At 35.1% G+C, this 25,639-nt stretch overlaps 1 protein-coding gene across 3 annotated transcripts in view; it reads left to right on the top strand.

Moving 5' to 3' along the window:
- The window catches only part of IMMP2L (inner mitochondrial membrane peptidase subunit 2), a 477,417-nt gene that overhangs the window by 74,450 nt on the left and 377,328 nt on the right, over nt 1-25,639 (top strand). The window lies entirely within an intron of this gene.

Here is a 25,639-nt window from a genome sequence, read left to right as displayed (position 1 = left end):
GAGTTATTTGCTATTTTGAACTTTACTCCATTTCTCATGGATTTCTTTCAGCTAATTTATTTAAATTGCTGCTCCGTCTTCAATTTAAAAGAACAATCCGACCCTTTTAAATGTATATGACTCCCTTTGAACTTTCAAGGTTTCTGCTGTCAGTATAGTTTTTACTTCAAACTTGCTGAACTCAGTTACCACTTTACTGTCATACTACATTCAGTTGTTGAAAGTTCCTTTGTCAGAAAACCTGGTTGGTTTTTTTTTTTTTTTGGCAATAATGTTTTTGCATTGGGGCCACTTCTGTTTTTTCAGTCAACTCAGTTTCTCTTGTTTGTGGCTAGTCCCTCTSTCTCATGGTCATAACAGTTGGCATAACTTCTGAGTGGCTATGATATTTTCTTTGCGAAAGAGAGGACATGTCACCTGCGTTTTACAATCTGTAGTAAGTAATACTCATTTTCATTAGGAAAAAATCTGTTCTATCCATCAATGTAATAGGAAAGTGAGAAAATAAAGAAACTATCTTGCTTTGAAATGTCAGGACATCTGGAAAAAGAGAAGTTGAAAAATAATATGTTATTCAGAGTGGAAAAAAATGGTTTCCTTATACAATGAACTAGGTACTCAAGAAGAGGCCAAGTATCTCACACTCTATATCACTTAAAAAATGTTTTCTTAAAACACAGTATATAAAGCTATCAATTAAGATAAGTATAAAATACTTACTTAGCCTTTCTTTTCTCCTATTACCAAAGTTAGGAGGACAGAGTACATATCTTTATGAGAATACATGGGAGATTTMTTAACAACATTAAGGCAGGGAGTGTTGTAACAAAGGTAAGAATTTATTAGGATTCCTAATAGCACAAAATGATGAAACCAACTAGAGTTTTAAGTAAAGTGGAATTAATCTGAGTTTTCTCACATCTTTTTTTCTGAAGCCCTGGTTCTAATCACAGTCTGAGAAAGGATTTGGAGTAGATATGGCACAACAATACTTAAGTGGTGCCTATAAAACAGTTTTCCTGTGACATACCCAAGTGTTTACCCATTTAAAATACATATTAGCACTAAATCCATTCTAATAAAACAGTTGTTATGCTGATGCATGACGTTTTAAAATGACATTTATGGTCATTCTTAATTCAGTTGGAATAGTTTGTTAAGGCTCTTAGTCACAACTCTAGATTTTATATATCACTACTGTGTTTAGTTTGTTCATCACAACAGCTAAAGGGCAAACAGAAGACAATAATTCATCTTGGTGGAAAACACTTGGAAGGACTTGATTATGCTAATTGATTTAAATTTTGTAGTACAAGTGTACAAATCAGSCTCTGGTACCAAACAGTTCAGTTCTCTCACAGATAAATTGGAGCTGAAAAAACTTGTTCTGAGAAAATGGATTAAAACTAACAACCYTTTTTTTCATGTACTGCTGTCCAAACTGAATACATTTTGCTGTTCTAATGTTGCAATTAAATATGGTTAGATAGTACATGAATTAGCAAGTTTTTAATGGCACTTACAGTCCTCACAATATGATATGGGCGACTGAATTTCACTGTCAATTATGGATAGATAGCTTTTCCTTATTGTTGATTAGTAGGAAATCATGCTTCATGATATGGCAATTTTTGCTAAAATAAATGGAAGAATTCACTAAAAATGCTGAAAACCAATGTCAGAATTTCTCCAAAGAAACTGTCTGATAAGTGGTTTCTTTACAGGATAGAATAAGAAAGTAAGTAGAACTAATTTGTCACAAATGACTTTTTTTCACAAATTTTAAACATTTTCCAGTCATTTTTAATGTTCTATCAAGCTAATATGTGAAGAATCTCRGAATTTAGTCATCTTCTAGTTTCTTTGCGTTCTGTTTTCATAAAGGCATAACTACTCTACTCACTTTGTTTTCCGGTTCTGTTAYTGCTAGGCATTATATCCCTCATTAAGATCCCAATTTCATGCCTTTAATGGAGAAAATTTGATAGTAGGTTTATTCAAGTGCATATAATAGTATCATTAGGTTCTATACCAAAATTCAGTTCATTAAGCCCTTTTACTTAAATAACATAAAACATCTATTCTCACTAATAGTCTGCTTAACCGTTCATGTTATCTAGGTTTGCAGTAATATAAAAGTTTTCAAAGATGAAAACGCTTGACTGAAAGGATTCTGCTTCCAATCCTCTCTTGTTTAAATCAAGGATTTAGAAAGTTGTCGYATCGGTTATGGAAAGGCATTAAAACTTAGAGAAGTAATATGTGAAAATAGATCTCTCTTAAAGTAGCTAAGAACAAAACTCTTTTTGTGGTAGTCACAATCACCATCTTTAGGAATTTAAGAGAAGGGATATTTTTTGTTTCCGCGAAATTTGCTGTGTTATTAATTACCGCTTTCCCAAATGRCTATATGGGGTATCCACAAAATAAATCAGTAAGAAATGCAAGGAGCTGGTGGAAGCCTAGGTAAACCTCAGAGAGCACAGTAGCTGTATTATGTTCTACCTCAGGGTAGGCTTAGTAGGAGGCTCAGCCAAGATAATGAACAGCTGCAAATTTGAGAGATTAATTTATACACATGACTGAGTGAGAGCTCCAGGACCTCCAAACAGCTGAGGACTTATTAAGGGTATTGTAGATTCATTAGAATTAAGATAAGTGACTTTTCTTGAGAAAAGTGAAACAGGGGTTAAGCTAACCTGAAAGTGCAGAAAGAAAAACATATTTTTCATCAGTGGGATAATCCAGCACTGGAACAGGTTCCCCAGAGAGGTTGTTCAGTATCCTTCCTTGCAGATTTTCGAGACCCAACTGGAAAAAGCCCTGAGCAACCTGGTCTGACCTCATAGCTGAGCCTGCTTAGAGCAGGAGATTAAACTAGATACCTCCTGAGAGGTCCCTTCAAATATGAATTATTCTGTGATTTTAAAAGGTCTTGAGTTTTAGTGCTTGGTAAATTACAAGAAAACAAAGGAAATATGAATGTATATCAAACAGCTGATAACCTAATATTTCTACCATAAAACTTGTAGAACAAAAATGTTTGTTTGCAAAGTTTAACTCAAGTATACTTTTCCTAATGATTCATTTTCCATTTTTCTATGAGAAATACATATTAGTACAATACAATTAGTATTGCGAAGTAACTGCACAAAGTACCAGATGAGAGGAAATTATTTCTAGTCACTGAGACTAGGCAAGGAAGGCTACACTAGACTAGGCTAAAGAAGCTAGGAACAAAATGAGAAGCAACTCAAGAGCTGAAGACTCTGGAAATCAGGAGAAAGGAAGAAAGATAAGTAGTAGAAGTAAAGTCAAGCAAACAAATGGAAAGGCTTGGAAGGAGTTTAATAGCAAATAAATTTTCAATTCAACTTTTAAATGTACTTTTAAATTTTTAAAATTTAAATTTTAAAATTTAATTTAATTTTTAAAATTTAAAACTTTTAAATTTTATTTTTGTTAGTAGAGTGATCTTTATAAAATATGAGCCTTTCTGAGGGGAACAGGGTATGCTAATTAAACAGAAGCACATATTTTAATCCAAGATAAGATAGCATTTATATAACCATTTTAGTAGCATGAAAAAAAACTCTTCTAATTCTGAGAAGTCTGTGGTTATATTACACATCCATGTAGTGTACTTGCAATTTATTTATTTCTATGTATTTATATATCTTCTGTGATGTTTTTAATGCATGTCTTGAAGGGTAAGCAGCCTTTTGAATGTATGGAAAGTTGGGAGYGAGTCAGAAATTGTCCATGATTGGGATTTCTGGTCATATGAGGGTTGAAGGCTCCATTTTATAAGGTAATTGCAGCAGTGGCTGTAGTTGGACCAAAATCTCATAAAAGCCCTGGAGGGTGAGTGCAGAAGAAGTTCAGAAGGACAAAACTAAACCATCAGTTTAAAGCAATACTTCATGCTTAATCAGAAAACCAGTTAACAGTAAATCCTACAGATTTAATATGTATTCTCTAGTCTGTAAGTTAGCTGCAAATTCTTCATAGCTTTAAAATATAGACAGTCGAGCCTTGAAGTGACAGATAACATGTGTGTAGAGGGCGAAGAGAGGGTCCTTTAGTTAGGACCCTCAGTCCTAACTAAATAGGGTCTTTTAGGTACCCTATTACATGGAAATAGTTAAAAGAGTTTGTCCTCAATACTTAGGAGAGGGCCTGAAGACAGCTTGCATGCAGAAAGACTTCTACATTGTTAACAGGTGTAGCAAGCATCAGGCCTRCAGCCGTACTGGCATTTTATCTGATTACTCTTCCCAGTGTAAAAACGTTCTTCTGCTCTTTGTCAGGGTTAATCTCCCAGTAAGAGCTTCATTCTAGGAGGCAGTAGATAGGTTACTGAGCTGCACCAGCATGTTTTTTATTACTTGAATCAGAAAATATAATAGAAACAGAGTGTATTTGTATCTGCGCACACAGCGAGCAGGACAAAAAAAATGCTTCTGTCCATCCCCAGTAATCCCCATCTAAGTAATCTGCTTTCTCTGTTTGCTATGTAGCCATCCCTGTCTATTTTTAAATGTTTTCAGCTCAAAAAAATTAAATAAAACAACCCCGTTCCTTTTTGTTTTGTTTGTTTTAAACTGGTTTTTCTGTTTGCTTAACTAATGCTCTGTGCTGTGCTGCAGTGATAGTAAGGTGACAATCCACACAACCTATTTCAGTCATTGGTACTGTRTATTTCCTTTTGCTTTAATGTAATGTAAAAATGTTTTATGAGTGTTGAACAATGAGGATTGAAATCAAGCAGTGATGAATATTCACTTGGCTATGCACTAGAAATATATCCCAAATAAATAAARTGTCTTGAGTTACTACACAGACACTGAATCTAATTGACTGTAGTCTATAATGGCAAATTGGAAGGAAAAAGACTTGTTTCYCTTTGGAAAGTAATGATCAGTGAATCACTTGGTTCTTAAAAGAAAACTACTTATTGGGACCTTTCTAAATAAACTGAATGTCAGTATATTCTTTCCCCATCTGATTGGACCTTAATRTGAATTTTGAATTTTAGTTAAAGAGAAGTAAATAGATAAGTGTCTTCATTTTCAGTTCTAGTTCTCAAATGAAATCCTATGCATGAGTTTACAGCTTCATTATACCAATACAATGACATTTTTTCTATACTCTGACTTAGGATATTTCTGTTACAGTAATCCCCGTTCTGTAGGATATTACGAAGTTTCTAGGTATTATCTAGGTGAAGAAATGCCAAGGAAGTTCAGGTTTTAACAAGAGATTTTCCAGACTCAGACCTGACCGCAGCACCCTGGGAGTTCTAGAGTAGAGAGCTGCCCATGTGTAAGTAGTGATTTTGGCACGCAGATGACTGTGTTCAGTSTTGCATGCTGCATTCACATTAATCACACTTGCAAAGGCTTGGGTATGGGTCCATGCACAAAAGTGGTCTAGAAAGTACTTTACAGGTGTAGGAAGCTAGAGCATAAAACCATAGTTTGTGCAGATATGAAAGACATTTTTTTAACATGACGGAAGGAAAGCTGTCATGTCAACATTTACTTCATTGAAATGAAACTAGTGCTCGTGTAGCTGAACATAATTTCTCTGAGAGGTGGTAGTCTAATCATAGGCTGGTTTACATTAATAAATCAAATGGGATATATTGAGTAGCTCTGTAACAGCTTTCTTGAAAGGCATAAAGCTCCAAAGTACGAAATGGTGTACAATAGCTGTGTGATATAGTACTGACAAATAGGAGATGGAGTTGTCACTCATTACTCAATTGGACTATATAGCAAAATAGCATAATAAAATACTGAATGAATCAAACATAGCTAAAATATTGTTGATGTAATTATGTTTTGGACTTCAATATGCTTTTTTCTATATGGATTGAAAACACTTTAATATTAGAATTTGACGAATGCAGGTAACAAATCAGAATTTACAAGTTTTTTATAAAGCACACTTTTTATCTGAAAGTTCAGTGATTATGGATGGCATTTATATTTTCTGGATCTATCATGCACTATGTGTATTGCACTGAATTTTACTTACCTGTTGGTTGCAGTTTGAATAGTAGAAACCCCTTCTTAAGCTGTGTTTTCAGTGGTGTAGCTTTGAAAACATGTTTATGAAGCTTAAACAATTAAATTGAATTCCTGCTCTTCATGTAAGCAAAACCAAACTGAAACTGGCATTCATGCTATTGTGGAAAACCCGTAAAATCCTCTTAGTATTATTTTAAGATGCGTATTGAAACAGAATTAAAATCACTTTTGGGTATATCCCAGAAGCTGTGCACTGGAAAAGGCTAAGAGACTGAGGCCAGAGTGTACTGTGCTGATGTCTTGCAAGTGGCTCAGGTGGACAGTGAATTTCTAAGCTCAGAAATTCAAGTGTTTTCTTACAATATGCGGTGTTACAGGATCCTGTACTCAGTTGTTCCTGCCGGAAAGCATAATTTTCATTTCTCAGATCCTCTTACCGATATTTAGTTTTAACTTTATGATCATAAAGTAAATTTTATATCTAATTTACAATGGTTCAGCTCTGAAGAAAAGAACCATTTTAGAGTAGCCAGCATTTTACTTTTGCCCTTATACCTAACTAGTGCACTACCATGAATAATACTGAGACACACTTACTTACTGTGTAATACTTGCATCTTCGAGTAGTTTTACTGCGTAGAAAAATATTTAGTATATTTAAAGATGTGTGGATAATCAAAGACTTTTACATTATTTTCTATCTGTATTATCTCACACATTCTCTATTTTGCCAAAGTATTAAATTTGCTTATTAGGAACCAATGTCCTGTAARTCCCAGAAGTCAAATTTAATGTAATCTGTAGCATAGGGTGCCTTTGAACATCTGTTTATTGCAGAGCAGTGAACCACAGAATATGCCTCTGGTGTCTAGATGTAAAATGATCCTGTGTATGCTGAAAATGTGCTTCAGTCTGGACTTGATTCTAAATGAAATGCAACCAAAATATTTTTCTGTAACAGTGGATCTCATCAGTGCTTTCTTTATATGTCCATATACACAATTAYTTATGTTACGGTTGCAATTACTGTCAGCTGTGCAAAACAAATGGTTAAATCCTGAATGATCCTTAATTTGCTTATTATTGTGATCACCTAGTAAAAAATATAACTGTTTCAGTTTCTATTTTCAAATAGAAACTGCTAATTTTCTGTCAGAAAAGTGCTCACTAAAACTAGCACCAAAAGTGCTCATGCTGAATAAAATTATTAATTCTGACAAATAAAATCATCTCCCATTATATGAAAATAGTTGTTGCAACTATACCAAAAARTCAGTTAATAGCTTTTTTTTCCTTTTTTTATTTGGTTGGCTGTTTTTAGCTAGCGAAAGTATTCCGTCTTCTGAGATCAAGGATGAAATCAGTATGACAAGACATCAGTATGATGAAACACCGCACTTCGTCTGTGTTATACAGATTGAATGGAGTTTTWGGAAAAGCACACCTGGCTCAGAAATGCACTGTGATTAAAATAGTTGGAGGCTAGGAGAATATGGGGCCATGGGGGTGGGAAGTACCATATGGGCTTTCCCTGTCTAGTACACTTTGGAGGGCAGCCTTTTTTGCACTGCTGTCAGAGACAGGATGCCAAACTAGATGAAATCTTTGGTCAGGTCCTGTATAGCTCTTCTTATGTTTTAAAAYACTTAAGAGAAAAATGGTACAAAATGGTGCCTGAAGAGTCATACTTTTACCTTCTTTTGCAAAGAAGGGTTTCATTTCCTGTTGTTCTTTTAAACATGCTGGGCAACTGATGTCCTGAAACGCAATGTTATAAATAAGGATGTTTCAAATCTAAAAATGTGTTTAGACAACATATCCTTACACAACTTGTCTTTGGAATTTAGTTTCTGGTTCTTCATCAGGTGGTGAAAGGGATCTGTGTTGTTGCTGCTATTCAGTATTTTGTGTCTCATTTGTTTGAGCGCAGCAAGACAACTAGTTCAATGGGATGCTCTTGTTCTGATGGGCAATTCCTGTTAGAGGAAATGCAAATGCAAAGGATCAGAAAATGGCTCTTGTTCACTTCCTGATTTGAAATGTAAATAATCTGCTGAAAGTCTGCCACTGACATTCCTGGAGATAGGAATTAAACAGCTTTATCAAATGCAGGCATAACAGCACAAAGTATCTTTTGAGAGACTGATTTGTAAACTGGAAATGCTGTTTGAGGGTAACAGGCTGTATAGTGCGGTCTGTCTTCTCTAGAACTATGTGGCAGAAGAAAAGCGAGCTGCAAAACTTGTAAAGAAATGGAAAAGTTATGGTTACATGTATATTGACATCTTAAWCCTTTTTCTGTTTGCTGTGTTAGAAAATACAGAAGTGTGGGGTTTTTTTTGTTTTTTTTTTTCAGTCCATAACCAGTTCACTGTCATAGCCTTTTGAAAGCATTCACGCTCCCTGGAATGGAAACCTCTAACAGATGCCAAATACAGCTGGATCTACTAAGAATGCAGTTTGTGAACAGGGAACCTAGGCAGTTAGTCTTACTGTGAAGAAGAGAGCAAAATGGTTTTTACTGAGATTGACTGAAGGAGTAAGAGTATGGGTTACTTCGCAACTGTAACAGCTATAAACTTGGAGGCAAAACGCAGGGCTGATTGGGCATTATGTTCCTTCCTCCTACCCATTCACCAAGTTTCAGACTTCAATTTTAAACTAAATGTAATATAAAACTGATAATACTTGCTCCTCAGCATATCTTTTGTTAACAGTATAGTTTTGTAAAATTAGTAAGTCCGGAGATATGCTAATATCCACTCTGACTGGCAGGAGAAATGAAAAAAATGTTTTAAACTATGAATATTGATTGATTTTTCTTTAACACTTCTCAGTTTACTTCTGATATACCTGTACTGTGGTCATAGTTTTACTAGCACTGGCAGTAACTGCTGAGTGCTTATGGTGTCTGCTGCTGCTTCTCAGGTTGGTAGCTGTGTACTGGTTTTGGATGTACTTTTTGTCCCTTTTAGGAGCTGATGGCGATAATGACAATTTTGTGTCTCCACCCTGTCCCACATCTGAGAGTCCTTAGGATGTACTCACCATATTTTGTYCCCTTACCTGAGTGACTCCAACCTTGTTCTTTACTTTCCACCATCATATTTTAATRGCATGAGTCTGTTCTTTGTTTTAGTCTGCTGTAGATTGTCCCTTGTTTTTGTTTTTCCTGATATGGGTGTCTTGTGAAGGTGTGTGCGAGTTGCTTTAGTGGGGGCACCATCAATACATATGTAAGATAGTATTCATACAGGCCTTCTTTGTCATTTCTTTTGCCTTTCCATTTCCTTTCACTCCACTATGTTCCTATTCATTCTCCATTCATATTTATAGGTCTCTACAATTTTATCTCTTACTGTTTTCTTACTTTAACTTTATTTATACCTCTGTGCCTGTTAAACAGAGTAATAAAATTAGAAAATGTTATTGCAGCTATTGGTAAGTGTCCCAAGTGTTAATTTAAGTGAAATCCTTCCATACTGGGTGTTATTTTAGCCGAGGCCAATATTTTGGATCACTGSTACCTGTAAAATCCGTAAAATGGTGAGGAAAAATAACAGGCAACTATTTCCTCTTCCCTGCTCTCCCTCCTCCCTCCCACTCTCCCCCCAAAAAACAAGGGTGTAATCAAATGTCACATCAATTTTGGAATGTTTCTAAAACTGTCTAATTTAACTGTAATGAACTTCTATTTAATCTATTATGAGACTTTGGATCTTCACTGGAATGGAAAGATATAGCGAATTCCCTGAATCTTCTTCTTCTTCTTCTTCTTCTTTCTCTTTCTTTCTTTCTTTTATTTTGTTTTGTTTTTGTTTTGTTTGTGTGCTTCTGTAATAGTAATGTATGTGAATGGTCTTCCAGGATGAGTAAGACTGAAAGATAATATTAATTTGTTTGTTAATGACTCAAAGAGGTTGCAGGCACATCCCAAGATTCTTGAAGCTTGGATAAATCTCAAAACCATGTCCCTCTTGGCAAGCATTGAATGGGACCTCATAGGGACAGGTGTGCTCTGAAGCTTGATTTCACAGTAATCTTCTGCAGCTGCCTATGTTTGCTGTATATAGCAGCAACTGGACAGCAAATGAGTGCAGGATATCAGTACTCTCCTGGAATATATAGTACCAGTTTTTTCTGTTTGAGTACAYATAAACTAACTCAAGCATATACTTAACCTGAGCAGAACTCTTTCAACCTGAAAAATATTGTAGTAAGGAGATGTCTTTTCAATTACCCTTTCATCTTTCATACAAGTTAAAATGGTTCCAAATCAAAATGATGATTGCTGCAAATTTTTTAGAATAATTGTATTAGTCTTTTGGTTCTCTTCCTTATAAAAGATACTGTGAGCTTTTAGTTGTGGAAAGTATTGAACTTCTGTGCTCTGATGTATCCATTTTAGTATTTATTGTATCATATATATGTCTCCCCATTTGTGTTTCTTTATTTGGAATAGAGACGAGCGGTTGAAAAAACTACATTTGGATTTTCTGCTAGGTTGAACATTCTGACTGATGAAATATCTACAAGAAATCTGTGACTTGATTTCAGTAGGTGGATGACAATTTCATATTTATTTTTCACCTTTTCCAATCCAGTAGTTAAACTGTGTCCACAGAGAAGAGCTTTTTGTTTGTGTTTTAAGTGTTAGTTTGTAGCTTAGCTGCTGATCTGTAGTTGACTATCATCAGATCTTGGATTCTGTTTGCTGTGGTACCTGTAAGTGTAAACTGATCAGCCATGAAGACAGTTGCTCAGGTGCAAGGGCTGTAACTATTTTACTATTATTGAACTGGAGCAAGACAGGATGGCTGAAAGATTTAGGAAACTCTTGAATTCATGATTCTCTGTGCAGGAAGTTTTGAATATGAGGATTCATTAATGAATGAGTGGTTACCACCTCTTGACTTTAAAGAAACACCAAGAAAATGATTACTTACTCAATATTATCCCAATACAGTGCAAAAATGAGATGCCATTATAGAATATCTATATCATTCTTTGAAGCAGAAATTGCATTTTCTATCATATTTGGGCCATGTATAGCACGTGAGTAGTGTTATTTAAAACTCAGCATGCAGCAAAAAGAAGCAGGGGATATTGTGAATATACAGTATACAGTAATTCAGTTTTTAGGAAAGAAAYGTATTTATGACAGATCAGTAAGATTATCTGTTTGGTCTTCATCACTGCATACTAAGAATGGATGAGAATAGCAAATCTTCCTAGCAATTTAAGAGATTTTACCTGACCAGTCTGGCAAGATGTCATTCAACTCAGAAACTGTGTGATACCTTACATTAATTCTTCAAATTTATATGTATTTTTAATATTTTGATGCTAATCCAAGTAAAAAATATGCTGTTAGATTTTAGTGTATGTTGAATTAATTAATACACAGTAATTGTACATATTTCTTATAATGGGATTTTTACACAAAATCATACTAAATAATTACTAATTACTTCATAATAATAAACATATTACTAATGCATTATAAAATAAATAGAATTATMAGTCTAACTGTAACATTGTTTGCATATCCTTGGTTCTGAGGATATAATACCATTTCTGTAATGTATTTTAACATAAATTGTCAATACRCCATTTCTAATTTCATCTAGTTATGCCTGGGAATAGAACAGATTTTAAAATTATGCTTCCATTTTTAAAAAATAAAGAGAGAAATGAAAGAGGGAGTAGCTGTATAACATTCTAATAATATGCTGCTACTTGATATCTTCATTCTGTCAAAAAACAAAGTAAAATATATGGCCTTTTTCATTAGCATACTGCTGAGGAAAAGAGACAAGAACCGGATTCAAGAAAATRTTTGATGGCCTAAAATACCCTGAARTTGTTTTAGGCAATAAATTCAGGAAAACATGCCCAATGGTCTTAGGTACTTCAGAAGCTATGGGCAAAACATGTTTAACAAACTTGCCCTTAACATGTAATATGGACTGTCAAACATGTGCAGTAACGTGTCATTATTCTTCATTTGYAATGTGTCTGTCTTCTTTCTGGTGGTATTTAGGATCCGGAAAATACATATCTTTGTTCTGAAGTCCGGTGAAAATCTGTTGTCAGATCCAAAATGTCTTTTGTATAATAGTTTGGAAGTTGATGATCTACTCAAAAAAAWTCAGGTCACAGCTTGAGGGTTTTTGAGCAAACATCCTAGGAGAGTTTCTGAAAGACATACTCGCTGTTCCTTTATTTGCGGTCATACCCAAGAGCAGAAGGAGACTTCTTTACCTAATGGACAGAGCTTCCATTCTCTGCTGGAAAAAGGAARAGCTTAATTATAATCATTGTTTGCTTCCTTATGTTTCTATATGCTCATTCAATGATTTTTTTCTCTACAGTAAAAATCAAATATTTGCAAATTTACAAAATTAATACTGATTAATTGGAGAAGTGGCATCATTTACTTTCACGTTTAATTTTAATTTGTGCAGTATTTATTGTGATAATGTAATTTATAGTTTGAGTGTGATCCTTTGATACTTGCTTTCTGATGTAATGTTTTTAAAAAAGCAGTTCTTAGTGAATGAGCAATGAAAATTTGAGGAAAAGAGTAATGTAAGTGAAATTCTTCCTCTTCGTGTTTTCAGACATTCTTTCTATGGATGAAGCTGCATTAAGGAGAGATATGTATGCTGAAAGCAAAGGGTACTTTTTTTTAGAAAGATTGAAATTTTTTTTTTGTGGCTTATAACTTTTTATATTTTTTTAGAAGAGTATTTAAAGTAATTATGTCAGAAAAGTAAAGTGAAGAGAGATTGCAAATTTTATTGAAAATAGCATGCAATTTCTGTGAGAATATGGGAGAAACACATCTTGTTCTTTTACAAAGGATGATGATTTTTTTTCACAGTTAAACATTTTAGGTGTTTGTTATAGTGCCTAGGAGAATGTCCTAATAAACCTATGAGTATGATTTTTATCTGGACAATTGTTATTGGCATTGTATGTGATTTGGAATGAATTACATCTGTAAGTAGCTGAATAATGAAATCCCCCAAATAAGGAGCCTCAAGATAAAGTAGACTGTAAGTATGACAACTTAGATGTTTCTGGAGTTTAGATATTTGCTTCATATGATCAGCTCATTCACAATTAAGGATATGCATCAGTGAAGACAAGCACGTAATGAAGATAAAGAATGGCTGTGAAGGCTTCCTGATCTTAATGTGAAAGAATTAATTTAGTTAACCCAAATATAGGAAGCTCTGGCAGTTATTAAAAGACTTGGAAATCTAAACAGACTTTTCTATACTGATGGCCTAAAGAGGCCTGCAATTTTGTATGACATATTACAGATACTTTCAAATTTTGTACTGGAAGTTTGAATATAAAATTTAGTAGATCAGCTGCCATCAGTCAAACATACTGATGCAAATTTGAGGAAGATTTGTTTCAATTTCCAGGCATAGGGAGGCTTTGGAAAGAAAGGTCACCCATCAATGAAACTGCAAGCATAGACTTGTAGCAAAATAGGTCTGGAGAGGCTTTGAGAAAACACATAACTAGGGGTTACTGATTCTGCGCAATTTGCCTCAACAAGTCCAAAAGACTCCTTGTCTGTTGAGCTGTGTATGTTGATGAGACATGARGGACACTATCCTTTTTGTATGAGAGATGAGCAGTTTTAATTTAGAGGTACTCATGATGTTTGTTGCCCAACAGAGTCAGTATATATGCCCCACGGGCTCATTTATGAGATGTTTGCCTAACCCAGTTCATCTGAAGGTTTTTGAAGCAAGACTCGCTGTTACCGCCTTCTGTATTTCTTTGTCCTCCCTTCTCCAGGCTTATTTTTCACTTCTTTCTTATCCCAGCTATTAGCTACTGTCATTGTCCACTTTCTTGGTCCTTAGACTGATGATAGTGGAGCTCAAATGGGAGAGGAGAAAGCCACCAAACTGGCTACCGATGGGGCTCTAAGAGCTCTGCTGGCTGACACAATGCTGGGGAAGAGTTCATCTGAGAAAGCAGAAGCAGGGATGTGTCTCTGGATGGCAGAGGAAGCAGCAAGTGCTATTGGGTGATGACAGCAGGTGATGGGATGAATTAAGGTCATCTGACTTGACCAGTACTTATGGTGGTTTGTAATCACTCTTCTAAATCATTCGAAAAATATGRTGATTCCAGAGCTTCCTAGGCATTCTGTTTAAGTTTAATTATCATTTCAAATACAAACTTTTTTTTCCCTCTTTTTCTTATCTTAATGTCCAGTGATGCCATTTAAGCCCATTACTTTTTGCCTTGTCTACAGTGGAAATGAAGAACTGTTTATTACCTTCCTCTTTACAGCACTTTTATGTCTATTTGAAGACTTGAAGTCTTTTAAGTCTTTACTTCAATCATCTTATTACATTAAACAAACTCAAGTTTTTCCATATCTTTTCTTGCAAAGCATTTTTATAGACCTCTGATCATTCTTACCGATCTTCTTTGGGCTTCTGAATCCTCTGCAGTTAGTCCATGTTTTTCTTGGATTGTACTGTCCAAACTGGGACTCAGTATTTCACTCAAGAACTTACTGGTGCTGAAAACAGCAGAAAAATTGCTCCTTGCATTATATGTAATCTTACAAAAGATTGTCCATTTCCGCTAGGAAGAAAAATAATTGACAGTYGTATCCAGAATTTAGCATTGATAAGAATGATTATTGGTAGTAATATACTACTTCCCTTGCCTGAATTTAAACAAGCAAGGTACCTTAATTGTAACAAGCATATCACAACACATAACAAATATGCTACAATAGAGTACCGTATATTCTGGGGAGTTTCCTCTAGTTCCTTCTTTGATTATCACTATCTTCCTTTACATTTCACACTTTTTTTCCCCTCTATTTATGATGTCTAMCGGCTAAATGAGCAATTAGATCCTATGCTGTTGTTTTACCTCAATATCTAGCAAAATATGCAGTATGAATCATAGGATTGGTAAGGTTGGAAGAGACCTCTGGAGATCATCTAGTCCAGCCCCCTGCTCAAGCAGGGTCACCTAGAGCATATTAGACAGGGTTGCATCAAGCCAGGCTTTGAATATCTCCAGAGAAGGARTATCCWTGTTTATGAATGTAGGATATTTCTCCTTTGAGGCAGTGTTACATTGTTGACTCTCAGTTTGTAAAATTCTGCCCCAGATTCTTTGTTTCCCCCTTGCAGAGAGGAATGGTATCTCTACTCAAATTAAATGGAAGAAAGCAGTTCTAATTTCTGCTGGTAGACCTGCTCATGTGTAGGTGATATAGATTTTATACTTTGCATTTGCACAATACCTTACTGAAGAAGAGTATTAGATATGAAAGGCCTTGAAAGTATGATCTGGAGGAAAACAAAGAYGTAAAAATATTTCTTACAATATGTTATTCCAGGCATGGCTGGAGAATTTATTCTCTTTTATTTTATTTGCTGAGCCTTGTCAGAGCAAGTTTTTCCAGTGGCAATTAAAATTCAAATAAGTAGAAGTTTTGCTTATCTGATATATTAGAGACAATGATACTCAGGTCATTAAAGGCGGGATCATCTTAAGTAGCTCTAGATATCTAAAAGTAGTTCATCCAGGCTACTGTAATACTCAACAGAGAGGGAATACCACATAAAGAGGAGAATTCATCACACTCTAAGACTGCTAAGTAAAGCAGCATGAATCATTTTGAAAGTATTTCTTTCTCTCTCCTCACCCACTCAAGCAGGAATTTAGATCTCTAGTTTAAACTACATGCCTGCTTCAGAGACTTAAAGTCAGATGAAGGAAATCCCCAACCACATAGTTGTTTACCAAATAGTTGTTCACAAAACATACCTGAAGCCAAACTATAAAAATCTCTGTCATTTCTTTATATATATATGTATTTATACATACACACACACACACACATAAATATATGTATAAACATTCACTTTTTTAAAGTGATTATGGATTTATAAATAGTAATGTCACATGCAAGCAGGTTCTCTAAATGTTTTTGTTTGCTGCTGCTAATGTAACATTAAAACGTGAACCTCTAAAGAGTATGCAATGCTATCTGTGCCAGGTTAAGGAGGATGCCAGTATCCTCTTTGTTTGGGGAATTTTCTAACCATGAGAGTTTCTGTATGAGCCATGAGAGTTTCTTTGTTCAGAAAGTTCACAAAATTAAATAGTGTTTATTATTTCCAGTTTTAATTTCACATTAGCTAGTGCCRTTTTTCAGAAATTCAATGTGATGARCAAAAAATGATGATGGATTCGGACTAAATTGTTCTTGAAAAATGCTTTTATAATTAAAAAAAAGGAAATTTCAAATATACAGTCAGACTAAATTTGCAGCCAGTGCTYGCTCATTGCTGAGCACTCCTTACACATAATGAAGAAGGGAAGAAATAGGAACTTGGTCTCAAGGGAACTTCTGAGGAGGTGACGCTTGTTTACTATTGCACCCACATGATAATATCTTTTATATCCTGGTTTTTTTTTTGCCAGTAAGGAATAATTCTGAATACTCATTTTTTTAATGGCTTATTGCATACCCTGAGAGGCGTAAGGATAAAAGACGTCAAACAGAACCAATACATTAGTCTTTTTACAAACGCACCATCGTCATTATCATATAAATGTAATGAAACAAATCAAAGAAAATGAAATAATTTATAGCAAAACATTTACTAGAAATTGGATATGAAACAAAATATTTTGGAGTTCTATTTCTGTCCAACATACTGAATCCTTCTTGTAAGTCTATTTAAAGTGACACCTGGCTTATAGTTTTGACTAGATTATACTGCCTCATCAGCAAGACCTAAAACAAATTATGCGTATCAAATTATTGGAAAATATTTAGGTTTGTGTTGATTAAAATGAAGACTAAAAAATGTAATATGCCTAAATGCCACAAGAAATTAATGGAATTTGAGACTGCTAACTGCCTTTCATGCTCTGGGATAAACAAATCACTGATATTACTGTTTGCAAAATAGATAAATCTGGGTAATTCCTAAACTTCGTTCTGCACCCTAGTTGAGATAAAACATACACTACCACTTGTGACACCTCTGAATCTGTCATGAAGAATCAGTGTATATGCTTTTGTGCACTATTTTTTATTTGTTTTGGAGATTTTGTYTTGGATAAATACATATGTAAAGAAGGTTGAGAGGCATGGTAAAGTTGCATACAGAACGCTTATGTAGGAGTTTGGTGGGGTAATTGCTCTACGTTTAATGACAAGGAATTATGCATGTCAATTCCCAAGCTGTACATTGCACGTGTTTTGGCCTGTCGGTGTTATGTAGAACCCACTCCCAGACAAGCCCATTTAATTATGTCCAAAATCCAACCTAGTCCAATCTAGTCCAAGAAGCAATATACTTCTAAGGTATCTTTGTTGATTCGAGGCACAACTCATAGATACATGTGATGCTGCTTATAGTGTTCTTTGATTTTTTTRGTTTGTTTGTTTTGTGGGCRTAGTGTGCTTTACCTTGTCCTTGAGTTTTGGATGATTTTTGAGACGTGTCAATGCTTCAGCACTCTTCCCCTTTCTTCCTGAGATAGAGCCTCAGTCGGGGACTCTGGTATAGCAGCAGAACTACCCACTGTTGCTTTTAGATTAATATTTTAGGTTAATAATCCATTTGCCTATCTTAATGCATTGTCGTTAAATTCCATATCAGTAGCAAATTCTAGACACTTTTAATYAATAGTTTTTCAAAAAGGTCAGGGGAATGTGTCAATTTAAAGAGAGTATTTTCTAGAATGTTCAAGTCTATATGCAGATCTTCGCAAGACTTAGATTCAGGCAGTGATGAAAGTATTATGATGCCGAGCATCTAAATTAAAATCTGTAGRTAGCCTTTGCCGAGTGGAATTAAATACCTAAGTTTTATATGCAATATATATGAAGAGGTAAGCCAGGAATGAGAGGGAGAATTCTGGCGCAGTGAGTAGGCAAATATATAGATCGGTCAGTAGTGGCATGAGCCTTTAACTCGTAGGAGTTCTGGCATCTAGTCTAAACTGCGAGGTGGCTTCTGTGTCTTCTCATGATCCTAAAGTTTGGCCTTAAACTTTTCAGTTTTTGAAAGAAAAGTCCATCTTTTAAAAATGGAAAAATGACTGAAAGAATAAAGAAAAAGGGAATGATGTGATAACAGCTTTCCAGCTTTATTCTTTCCCTAATGGCCCTTAGAAAAGTTGTGGGTGATGATGGCRCTCWCCCTKTCTGTGACTGGGAAGGTTTGATCCCCTGGCGAAGGCTGCAACTGCAGAGCCACCACAGATTCTGGGGAGAAGGTTTCTGTTCTTCCATGAGCCTTATCACGATCATCTTGGGCATTGCGTGAGCTGGGGTGCCTACGGGGCTTTGTAGGATGCAARTGTTGGTGCCAATGAGGCACCTCCTCTCCGGTGTTTGTAATTTAAATTTCTCTCTATGAGGGTGTATGAGGAAATGCAAAGTTGCTTATGCACAAGTTGATGGTAATATAAAATAAAATGCAGATCAGTGTTTTTTTTCTACACTGCTCCATTTTGGCATTTCTATATTTTGTAAGTAGCTTATATTCTTAAGGCAATAGATTGCAGAACTGTAGCTCTAGAACTGATTTTTCAAATTTGTGTATTTTTAATGGATATCTACCTTTACAAATGTTTGGCTCAACTCTCATCTTTCCTCTTTTGAGAGGAATTTATACTCAAGCTTTAAAAGCAAAGCAAAAACTTTAACAGCAAATACTAAAGCTTTAAAAATCCCTAACAGGTTTGTGCCAGATTCTCAGGTGATGCAAATTGGCCTGTTATCACAGAAATTAATGAAGTTGTACTGATTTATGCAAGCTGTAGATTTAGTTTATTTCTTCCAGGTATTTTGAGGGTGATGTTAACTGTGTACAAAGGTGCTCACTTTCTCTTGTCCAAATTGCTGATGTAGTTTGAACTGAATCCCTGAATGTGACTTTCCTTAACTTTTTGGTTTTGCTGAATGTTCTCCTTGCATTGCATATAGAGCCAGAARGCCACAGGTAAAACACTATAAGTTGCACATGATTACTATTGAGCCTCCCACTAGTTAAAAAGCATTAGTGCTGCACCCGTAGCATAAAAGAGGTCTTTTTATTGTCTCTGCTCAGGAAAGCCAAGTTCTGTCTTAAGAGCCTTTTGAAGAGTAGTTCTTTCTCTGTCTCTTGCTTAACTAAGAGTTAGTTGAAGGAGGTGATTGTGGTAAACATTACATAAACCACTTTATCTGAACGTTTCCAATATTTTAAAAAAATGTACTGTAGTTAGTTTGCTTTGCCTTCCTCTATTAGAAATCAGAATCTGTTTGTAATAAATATTATGATGAAAAAAWTAAAAATATTTTAAAATGTTCTATAAAACAAACAATAGTTTGGAGGCTTGGAGAACTGGAGTCTCCATCCTCGGAGAGGCTCAAAAGTTGTCTGGACAGGGTCCTGGGCAGCTTGCTCTAGGTGACCCTACTTGAGCAGGGAAGTTGGACTAGATGATCTCTGCAGCTCCCTCCAACCTCAGCTGTTTGTGATATCGTTTGTGAACAGAAAGATAGTATAAGATGTAGCTTGTTTTAAATATTTTTGTGTCCAAGTAGCTAAAGGAAATTACTGAAAAGTGAGAATATCATTTTGCATCACTGAGGTATTGACCAGAGCTTGAAAATGTTGCCTCATTTGTGAACACTTGATGTARTTTTGAATGAAGAAGGAAATGCCTTTAAGAATGACTGATGATCTCGCTTTTATTGCTGTTGAGAAAAAAATATGAAGAGACTTATTTAAGTTTTATATTCAAATGTTGTATTTACTGAGGCAAATTGTGGACCTTTGTCTACAATTGTCTAAATTCATTACATTTGTTCTTTTATTTATAGAACACCTCAATAAAAGCATTAAACACATGGTCCCTGAGAGGATTGTTCTTYATCCTTAGTCAAAATAAAATATTTAAGGTTACATGAAGTTAAGTGGTCTTGAGTAGTGTATAAAAATATGTATAGAAATTCTCAGATAAATCACTTTTTTCTGGTAATTTTAATATAATACTACTGGGAGAGCAGTTCTCTTGGAAGGGCAAATTATCTTTTGAATTGGTAAATGTATTACGACAATGAAGTAATAAGTTGCTGACTTTAAGTATTCAACTTGCATCTAATGTTTAAAAGTTGCATTTCAGATAAGCATTTTTATATCCTGWGAACTCACTGGGAATTTCAGGATCCTTGTTACCATAATGGAGTTCAGGCAGATTCTGGAGGTGTGATCGCTTCCCAGAAAATGCTCTGACATGTGCAAAGCAGCTGCAGCTTTATTTGCAGAGAACGAAAGGTYGTGGGAAGGCCCAGGATTCTGGATGGAGAACCTGTGCAATCTGAACCGAGCAAACAGAATTGTTGGAGAATGACAGATGATGTACAAGGTGATGTGATGCTTCCAGCAACTGCGGTTTGTAACTCTGCTGTGGCAGCTTTGCCAAGCTTAGATCTAGTCTTTATCCGGTTGTTACTATTAGAAATTAACTTGCACCTAGATTTATAATAGTAAATCAAACAACTGTAAACCCATCTTTTGCCCCAAAAGACCATATACTAAGTCTGTTCATTGAAAAACCTTTGAATTAAAGAGARAGGCTACAACAGTACGGAAAATAATTTTGATCAAATAATTTTTATACAAGTTACCTGCCCTAGCCTCTTTGATTTATGTGCACAGCATGTAGGATATTTGCAGTTACACATATACTACGAGTAGAGACTGACCAGTTAAAATCTGCCATCTGCCAGACGGGCTGCTGTCTTGGGCAGACTCTTCTGGGAGATCGAGCAGAACATTTGCACACGCAAGAACAATGAACTTTTCCAAAGTTGTAGAAAAACCTCCTACCCCTTCCAAGGTMCTACCGGTCTTTCTAGGTATATTAACAGATGAATTTTTTCCTTTTGATTTGGAAAGCCTCATTAGGTAGAGTAGCACTGTTTTTGGATAATTTTCTTGTACTTTTCTTTTGAAAATATGTGGATCAACATTATCTGTCTTTCTGAGGCATTTAAAATATATTTGTGTGTGTGTGTATAGATTTTTTCCATGTTGAATATTACAGATCATAATGAGTTATATTGCATAAACCAGTATGATTTATATCATGGTTTATTATGGAAGTATTAGAGTGTGATTGCTCTCTCTGGGCTGTTAGGTTTATCAGGATAATCTAGCTACTTAAGAAATATTAAAATGACACACCAAAAATCTTAWAAAAATTTTGTTGAAGAAAATTAGTGTGGGTTCCACCCTGGTAAATAAAACAGCCTTTGTTTTTATTAGTTTGGTTTTAATATCCAAAGGCAATAATCCACAWTATGGATTTAATAGTCTGTGAAGAATTATAAAAGGTATAACAAGGCCTTTGAAACCAGTAACCTCTGGGTTTTTTGTTTTTTTAAATTAAATGAACATAGAAGTCATCCTCTTCTCCAATCTTTAATTTGTTATAGCTCTACAGGATTAAAGTTTTGAATAATATGCTGAACATCAGCCTGAAGATAATTGTTATGATTAAAATAAGGAAACTAAAATGGGCAAACTAGCTGAGTAGTAGATGATAACAAAGATATCTGAAATAACTAAAGCCACTTTTTTTTTAACGTTCTGCATTAAGCGGTCAATAGCTTATCTAAGGATCGTGTCTAGTGAAAGATCTCCCCATTTCTCTGCATGAAATCGTGAAATATTTTTTTATTTTTAATATAATATGAGTATAGCTATATTTTTACCTTTGTGTAAGTTTTGTATATTTATATTAAACCTTTGTATTAGCTGTTTTACAGGCCCTCAGTTCAGACAGAGCTACTGTCATGTGACTGTTACTTGTTAAATTTTTAAGGAGAAAAACGGTATTTCAAAGGTAACAAGCAGTGTTGCTTGTAACATGTTGGCTTCATGATAGTGTTCAACTCAGCTAGCATTGTCCATGCGTGTTGGAATTTTTCTTATGGTTGAGATCACCTGCGTAAAAATGGGACAGTTCAATAGATAGATTTTTAATTGTTTCTGTTTTTGTAAAGAATCAAATGATAATTATTAAAGCATAAAAACATTGTTTTCTAGTGTAATAAAATAAATGCTATGCAAGCTTAAAAGTGTTACACAAAATCACAAAGATTTTTAACTAGCTAATCTCAGTAGTTTTTTTTACTATCCTTGCAATATCTTTGTCTTAATGAAAACAAGTATGGAATCAAATCACAGATCACATCTCAGAAAAGCAGTTTTTCCTCTAACTGAATCACTATATTGATTGCTATTATACATCTATACCATGTAATTTACATGCWTATAGAAATTAATAGTTGTATAGATGGTAATATAACTCTCACTATATTTACTATACCTGTTAACTGTTAGCTGGCATCCCTTTTACACTGCAGTTTTTAAGTTTTAATGTGTTAAGAACTAAATTTGCAGGTATATAAAAGGACACTGTGTGACTATTTATAGGGAAAGCTGCTGCAAAAACATTATTATATTTATTTTGCAAATGCTTCAMATCTATTTAGTTTACCACAAAATTAATTATTCTTATTACTACATTTAGGCCTGTATATGCTTCCTTAAATTAAACCGTTAGATAATTATTTGAGTTCTATGTGCAATGTAGAAATACTTTTCTCTGCTGTAGACAGAAGCACATTGTAATCAGGCTCTTAAATTTCTAAATGGCTTGTTTTATTTATCTCCATAGCTATTAGCACTAAAAAGCCTTTATGTAAGCAACAAATAGTTTCATGCACTCATAGCATTCTACCTGTGTTGTTCTAAGGAAAAAGGCATTGCAAGTTTARGAGGAGGTAATATCTTAGACCAATTGAAATAATTGGAAAAACAGACCRCCTTTTGAGCTCATGAGCCTCTCTTTAGGTCTGAAATACCGAGAGAAGTCTTGAAGGGCAACCATAAGTTGAAAACAGTTTTTCCAAGTTTAACTTGGTTATGTTACTGAGCTGCACCATCTGAGAGAAAAATCAGTGGATACCTGTGGAGCAGAGGTGGAGGAAGGACTTCTCCTGTTACCCAGAGAAGGGACAGTATCTCCTGCCAGGCAGGGATATAGAAAGGAAGCTGAAGCATTGGGTCAGGGGTGAGTGAGACTTACCATGCACCGTAATCCTAATATTCTCATTGGGTTTGTGGTTTTTAGCATCTTTTGGAGTTTTTGTTTAAGCTCSCAGAATCACCTGAATTTTGTGAGTCTCCCTCAGAGTCAGGACGAAGAGGTTTAGAAGATTCAGTCAGAGATTTGGTGTATTCCTCTTGAGTGGTAGTGAAACCACTGAGCAACCATCAATTTTGATGTTGGTTTCTGTGAATCATACTGATTCTTCAGTGAGGSTATTATCTTGTATATGATACAAATTTGTATATGATACATATTTCCTTCCTTCTGGTTTTTAAATACAGTGGGTATGTGACTGACAGTGTAGATTGTGTAGTTTTTCTAGGAGCTGTTAAGGATGGGATCCGATATCATTGTCTGATAATATGAAACAGGATGCAAAGTCTTTGTTAAGACTTGGTTGGATGAGTCATTTGTTGCTGCAGACTGCAATAGCCTATTTGTCTGTTGATTTCAGTAGAAAAATTGGTGATGAAATAAGAAGCAAAACTAACATTCACCACAACTTTTCTCCCTCTGAAGAAAATCTCTAAAGTCCATGGCTGTGTTCATTAAATCAACAGACAAAAGAGGAGCTTTAGGAGGAGAGGTATCAGATATGAAGGTAAACTTGTGTATCTATAAGATTAGTTGTTCAGCTCTTTACATTATGAAATTCTTACTAGAAGGGAAAGAAACTGTGAGACATGAGCAAAACAAACAATTCCTGAGTTTAATTGTATTTTCTTTCCTCATCTATTTAGTTTCTGGGAACAAGAAAAAGTGTTAAAGTAATTTCAGACAATATAGTGGAAGATTTAACAAACTGAGATACTTAAAWTGAAGAGTATAGGCAGATTACCAAAAGCAGATCTGAAATTGGGTAGTGACAACAGAGCCCATCTACTAGATACCTTACCAAAATCATTCAGTGGACTGCCAGTTTTGATCCTGTAACTAGTTGTCCCTGTTAGGACAGTATGGAGCATCTAAGACAGTCGGTGGCTATCAAATGTCCTTTTTTAAAGGTTTATGGGGAGCGCATCCCTCAACTCCAGCAGCCAGGACCCTCTGTGATTGATCTTCATTAGGGACTTTCAATGTCTGGATTCTTATTATCTGATTGTTATTGACTTATCAGTAGCTAAATAGCCTGGAGTTAATAAACTGCCAGACAATGCTATGAAAACAGTCAAAAGTCCAGGCAATGGATGCAGAAGGTTTAGGGAATATTTATGCTSGAAGTTTCCTTAGCTATGTTTTGGTTGAGGCTAGGATGCATAASTTTATTCTTTTTTCCAATTGAAAGTCCTGACGTCTTTCATTGGAAAGGTATTTGTGTTTTGCGTATGCAGAACCAGGCAATGCTTACAGAAATTCAGAGAAGATAGTTTTGCAAGATAAGTAACGTATGGTTCTTTGAAAATTCTGCATTGTTTTCTGCAGTGGCAGAAAGATTTATTTGTTGAGGGACAGCAATGGCATTGGWATTCTTCTGGCCTTTGCTATTCTGACCTACAAAATCCATTATTATGTGTTTGGATAGGTGAAAATAACAGTTTGAAATGAGTTGGTGGAAAGGAAATACAGATCCGAAAGCCTTTACTGTAGGATGAGGTGGCTGTTAAGTAGGTTGAGTGCTGTTAAGAAAAGTGTCTCTTGACAATTGCTTGTTGTGTTTTGCAAAACTTACATGAAAATGAGAGAGAAAATTATATTTACAGACACGAAGAGGAGGTTTTGATCATAGAACAACCAGAGGATAGGAATSTAATAAAAACTACAACTGTTTAGGGGAACAGAACAAAGTTATGTATTGCACTCTTTTTAAGGCCAAGGTCAAGCCTAAACAAAGATTTTTGTTGTAACTCTTATCTGCTCCCATAATTTACAGCTGAGTATAGGTCTGTGGGCCTGTGGTGGCCGTTGAATTTGTATGTGTATTCAATACTAGGAAATACAGTATAATTTTTTAAGACTCTGGGGTATATAGCATGAAATAGGTAGCTTCCAAAATAATAAATGTGTGGAAATGTTTCAGGAGGCAATAAATAGATGATGCTTTTACATCTCTACCTTAGTTTGAAAAAAAGATGATTCCTGTAGTAGAATATCAGTGGAATGAAACATAAGAATCTTCATGTAACTGGGATAAAAAAGTAAATTGTAGCCATTGCAGCTAACAGATATGTTTGCACATGCTTTTTTGTGTCTGTGCATGCTTCTTAACACACAGGCAAACTATGTCAAGATCCTAATGTACAAGATCACATCGATTCCCAAAGTATAATTATTCCGTAATCAATAATAAGGGAAATGACACAAATGTCAGAATTCCCTGCAAGATGATATTGAAAAGAAATCCCTAGGAACGTGCGAGTGTGCATGCTGCAAGGTGACATTTCAGGAGCGTGACTTTGGGGCAGGCAGGGGTGCCA

The sequence above is a fragment of the Rhea americana genome, unplaced genomic scaffold (assembly GCF_003343005.1).
Source record: "Rhea americana isolate MKP2758 unplaced genomic scaffold, rheAme1 scaffold_54, whole genome shotgun sequence".
NCBI classification, from domain to species: domain Eukaryota; kingdom Metazoa; phylum Chordata; class Aves; order Rheiformes; family Rheidae; genus Rhea; species Rhea americana.
This window is presented reverse-complemented; position numbering and strand designations above follow the sequence as displayed.